Here is a 5,653-nt window from a genome sequence, read left to right on the forward strand (position 1 = left end):
GTTGCACTGGCACCCAGATGCGGAATGGCTATCAGAAGAGTCAAACTTTTCCCGGTGGGCCGGTAGTGTGTTGACGCTGCCTGGCGTGCCGGCGCTGCCTAGTGGCCGCTGCCTGCCGGCAGACCTGTGCATCGCATCAGTGTCCAGTCTCTGAAAGTCTCAGTCTGTGAAAGTAGAGATGAGCAGTGCGGCGTCCGTGATCTATGCAGCTTCAAGTGGGACAATGCAGCTATATTCTCAGATGATAATAATGACAGACTGGTCAGAAACCAATACATTGATGATTTTGTTGTGAATAAGGGTTTGAATTTAAAGCAATTAAAACACAGTGTAGCCTACAACTTTGTAAAAAAAAATGTGGAGTGACTAGTAGGCTAAGTAGATATTTTTACATCCTTTACACATTCAGTCGGTCCGCTCTAGTCTGATGGGCTTTTCCTCTCTGTTTGATAACAGCCGTATTTCCCTTTCTGCATATCATATGCTTCACCTCCTCGTTACTTTCCATTAGAAGCTTCTGCTCGTTGGGTGAACCATATGCCGCATGCGTCTTCTCCTTTTCTGCATCCGTACATCTGTGATTGATACCGTGGTCTATTTAAGAAAGCCGTGAACGTGTACTTCTTCCAGCTATCTACCAGTGGCTTGACATAGCTTCACCTGTTCATCCTGGCTCGGCAAACGTGCAACCAATTAAGCCGCGATGAGCGGATCACACTAAGTCAAGCTGCGCTTTTTCATTTATCCTGGATATCTTTATTCTACTTTCGTACAACAGGCCCCCAATGTTGTAGTTGCAGTCATGTGATTTTTAATATACACATTGTGTATTAGAGCTGAAATCCTTTTTAGAAAAATAAAGTGCAGATGTTTTAATAACTGATTCAATCTATGATTCCACACATGTTTTTCTTCACTTTTAAAGGTTTTGCTGTGTTTTTATCTTATGTGACTATGTTATCTTATTGTTTGTTTGTTTTTGTCATGGAAACCTTTTATAATTTTCTTTTATAATAGACTGACAACTTATCAAGAAAATTCTCAACAAATTAGTGCTGCAACTAACAATTATTTAATTATCGAATAATCTAGTCAGTTAATAATTTAGTTTGTAAAATGTTTCTTTGAGCAACAGTCTAAAACCCCAAAATATTCAGTTAACTATCATACATGACAACGAAAGGCTGCAAATCCTCACATGAGTGAGTGAGTGATGAGTGAACAAAAAAAGTTAATAATTGTTTCAACTCTACAGCAAAATAATTGATAAAATGATGAATAAAAGAATTGTTAGTCACAGGCCATGTTTATGTGAGCTTATATACAGACGCGTACTATGGCAGGACTGGACTGATGCACAAAGTACACATCAATTATCCTGCTGGAGGTTGTAGATGTCGGCAGAGTCACCTTGGCTGTGACTTTACCAAGACATGCTAAAATACCAGTTCATTAATTTACACCTTGCACATTAAAGCATTTCGACGTAATCAATTCATTCTAAAACGCAGGCCTGACCTTGCTAGCCGCTTCTGTAGTCAATGTCAATCTAGAGAAAAAAAACCTCTGTGGTTTTTGTTGCAGTGTTATTATACGTAACATGGCACTTAAAATTCATCATTTGGAGCAGAAGCATTTGTGCCTTTATGCAAAATACTACTACTAATTGTTTCTGCAGTATCATTATGGTACAAAGCCAACCACAACTCAAATTTTAAAAGAAATGTGGTGGAAATGGTGAAATCCACATAAAGAGACAATAAATCTAGTCAACATCATGCTAAAAAAGTTAATCTGAATGACAATTATTCAGTTTCATCGTCCTCTAACAGATGGAGCGAAATAAAACGTCATCATCACACTTACAATCAGCAGGTCTGGTCATTAATTCAGTTTGGGATCGACAACAGAACTGTTAGCAGATCAAAAAACGTCACACAGAAAAAAACACTTTGCTGCATAACCCCACTATTATTGGAATGGGTATTTAAGTCACAGCATTGAACTGATTTCTTTATAAGCTAGAATGTATCATAATTGAAAACATAATTATATGATTGATCATTGCCAGATGCACAGATGTCACAGCATATTCTGAATGAATGAATGAATGACAGAGGGTCGCCAACAGCAAACAAGTCAGCCGTTCGAAGTCAGTGTTTGAATTAGTGACATGTGTCTTGCTCAGTATGTGATGTACATCTGCTCTGCAGCAAATCTGCTTAATCTACATCCCACTTTAGCCATTCGACATCCCTATGGGCAACTGACTGACAACTTTGAGTTTGTGAATGCCTTGTCTGTGGTAACAGAGCCCCAGTGTGCAGCCAGATTCAGCTCAGGCTGATTTTGCTGCATGGCTGTGCATATCAGTGGAGCAGGCTGAGGAGCAGCAGGGATGGGTTCAGGGTGCTCAGCCTGTAGTCATTACATCTATCACTGCCACAGCCGGGGGGTTGGGAACATGGAGAGAGGGATGTTGGTGTGGGGTTAGACAGTAGCTAAGGACGGAGGATGTTTATGAGAAGATGAGGAGGGAAGAGAATGTCAATATGTTTTACTTACATTTTACTTATTCCAGAAACCTTTATTGTGATCTCTTAAGTTAATAAAATAAAATAAATGATTTAAAAAGGAAGCCCATCATTAAACAAACTAAGAGAAATACATAAAAGAATCAGAGGAAGCATAGGAGGGGGTGGAAAGATAGGATGGTGTAAAACATGCATGGTCTCAAACATGCCTGCTGGAATGTCCTGAATGCTGAATCACTGTAAGCCAGCTGTGTGTCACACAAAGCTCGGCTTTAAGACATATATAATATGGGCCTTATTTCATATACAGGGTTTAGAGTGTTATGTACACCTAACTTAACTCATATCTTCCCTCAAATCTGAACTCAAATCTGAAATACTATACTGGTTAAAGAAGGTTTAAAACACTAGTAAGTATGAAAAAAGTATGATACTATATGCATATTTTTAGGCAACTGCATTATAGAAGCAGCAATGCTTAAAAAGAATTGTTGAACATTTTAGGATAGTACTTTCATGTCCATACATTAAATATGAAGCTACAGCTACAAGAGACGTCAGCTTAGCTTAGCACAAATACTGGACACTGGCTCTGTCTGGGCCATGGGAAAGAGATAGTCCAGCACACAATCACCCATAAAACCACAGCTTGTTGTTTCTACGTTAGCTTTGGAAAGAGCAAGCTAGCTGTATCCCTGTACCAGTCTTTATGCTCAGCTAAGATAAGTGTGATTGACATCAATTTTATCATCAAACTCTTTACTCACATTTCCCAAAATGTCAAACTTTTTATATGTACATTAGTTTTTTCAAAAGCTTTGTTTTCCTAAGCCAGAGAGACAACAGCATTCAATTGTTTCCTCCTCTACTGTACAGTATATGACACCAGTTGACTTAATTTGAGCACATACAAACAACAGAAACCTTTCCACCTTGTCTAACTAAAGTGTCATTCTCATTTTGGAACACATTCACCAACAGCAAATGACTGTCTTGCAAACAGAATACAAGTCATGTTTAACTAGGATTAACCACATTTTACAGGACATGAAAACACATGTTTCTGTCGTATGTTGTTTTTCATAGATAACAAAGTGCCCCTCAACAGGAAGAGAGATAAGGAGGAGGAGGAATGTAGACAGCATCTCTCTAAATTGCTCCATTAGAAAGTATTATTGGATAATTTACCAATGAAACAAAAAAAATTGCAAAATAAGTCATCATTATGAAAACTTGACCTTAAGCCGGAGGCCACATATGAAACGTGGAGCATCGGGCACGTCATCTCATGCTTAGTGCCTGACTCTGTGCATCACTCTCCAGCTTCTACTGTTGACTAAATCACAGTATCATCTTTCTGCAGCCGTAAGAGGAATTAATGAAGGAGGCATTGTGACTCAAGTGTCTTCTCTCTCACTGACACATCTCATCACACTGGTCATAGAGCCTGCCAGTGGACTGGACTACCAACCTCACAACTGCTGTTGGCTCTTACCCACTGCTCTACTGTAATTACCAGAGGCAGTGCAGGAGAGAGTTTATTTTCAGGTGTCAGGCCTTGGACTGGCTGGGAAGATTGTTTTCACGACCCTGGCCGTGTCTGTGGAAAACCTGTGTGTTGAAACAGAGACTGATCAAAGTAGATGCGTTGAAGTATTTTCTTGTTTTCCCTCTCCTCTGGGTCAATACTTGCCTCCAGGTTAATGTGGACAAAATTTTAACTTCTTCTAGGACAAATTGATTTACTAGATACAGGATGGTTCTCACATCTTTGTTACTGGCAGTATTGCACAAATGAAAAAGCCATGCATGTGCAGTAAGTAGAGTCACAGGCCATCTGGCTTTTGGTTCGTGAGGTCACAAAATATTTCATCAATTTTCTTCATCCTTCCCTCTTCCTCTGGCCTGTAAACTGCACTGTGAGAAACCGCAATGGTTTTAATATCATTTTGTATTCATTTCAAATTCTCATCCGCTGTTGGTGAGATACATAACCTCTAAATCCAGCGAATTTAAATATATTTCACTTGGTGAAAATTGTTTGTCAAGCACAACTTGTAACTAGATTAGATTAGATTAGATTATACTTTATTCATCCCACAGCGGGGAAATTTCCTTATTACAGCAGCAGCATTTTCTACAATAAGAGCAAAAACAAACAAATACACAAGTAAACACACAAAAAGCAAACAGCAGACAGTGAGCAGAAGGTATGGCTGAATGTAAGTGACATCAAATAAAGGTTTTGTAATGTGCGGTTGCAATGGTACAGAAAAACAATATTGCAGTGTAAGTGAGTTACGTTAAATTAAATGTTACTAATTTTTTTTACTAATAAACTAATTTACCAGTTATTCACCCAGTCATTTAAATTACTGTAAATAGTCTCTAAATTAAATTGTAGTTGCATATTTGTGTTCAATAGTAGTAGATGTATCTGAAAATCATAACAAAATAACTGCTAAATGTGTCTAAATCATTACATTATGGATGTAATGGAAGTAGTTCTAATTGTAAATACCGCTTTAAATAATTTAGAAAAATTGCAAGTGAATTATGTTTCTTTGCAGTATAATTTGGACTTAAAAATGTTGGTTTTATAACTTTGAAATGTACTCATTTTCTTAATGTTTTGCTAGTTAATGGGCCCTGAACGTGGATTTAGGTAAAAAATCTTCCAATCATAACCTGTAATAATATTACATTAACGTTTTGTTGGCAAGGCAAGTTTCAAAGAGCTTTACGTACATTTCAACTTAAACAGAAAACAAATACAAATGAATAATAGACTAAAAAAAAGAGAATCCTTTTGGCATCACTTCGGCATGTGTTTCGTTGACTGTGCAGCTCTTAAATTTCTGCAGGATACCAGGTACACCTTGCTAGGTTACATTAGATCATAGCTTGGTTGCCTATTAGGACTGGGCTTCCTGCATGGGTGAGATAATCGGAACTGCTACCTTGGTCTGACATAGCCCTGGGCCTGTACTTGTTCCTGCTTCACCACCTGCTCCACACGCACGCCCGCACGCACACACCCACACCCACACCATACACACACACACACACACACACACACACACACACAGGACATGGCACCGTGACTATGTGAGAGCACG

General features: G+C 38.6%; 1 protein-coding gene across 1 annotated transcript in view; it reads left to right on the top strand.

The window, feature by feature from the left end:
* hcn1 (hyperpolarization activated cyclic nucleotide-gated potassium channel 1) overlaps positions 1-5,653 on the top strand; it is a 66,840-nt gene that overhangs the window by 42,144 nt on the left and 19,043 nt on the right. The window lies entirely within an intron of this gene.

This window comes from Etheostoma spectabile, chromosome 16, assembly GCF_008692095.1.
Source record: "Etheostoma spectabile isolate EspeVRDwgs_2016 chromosome 16, UIUC_Espe_1.0, whole genome shotgun sequence".
Lineage (NCBI taxonomy): Eukaryota > Metazoa > Chordata > Actinopteri > Perciformes > Percidae > Etheostoma > Etheostoma spectabile.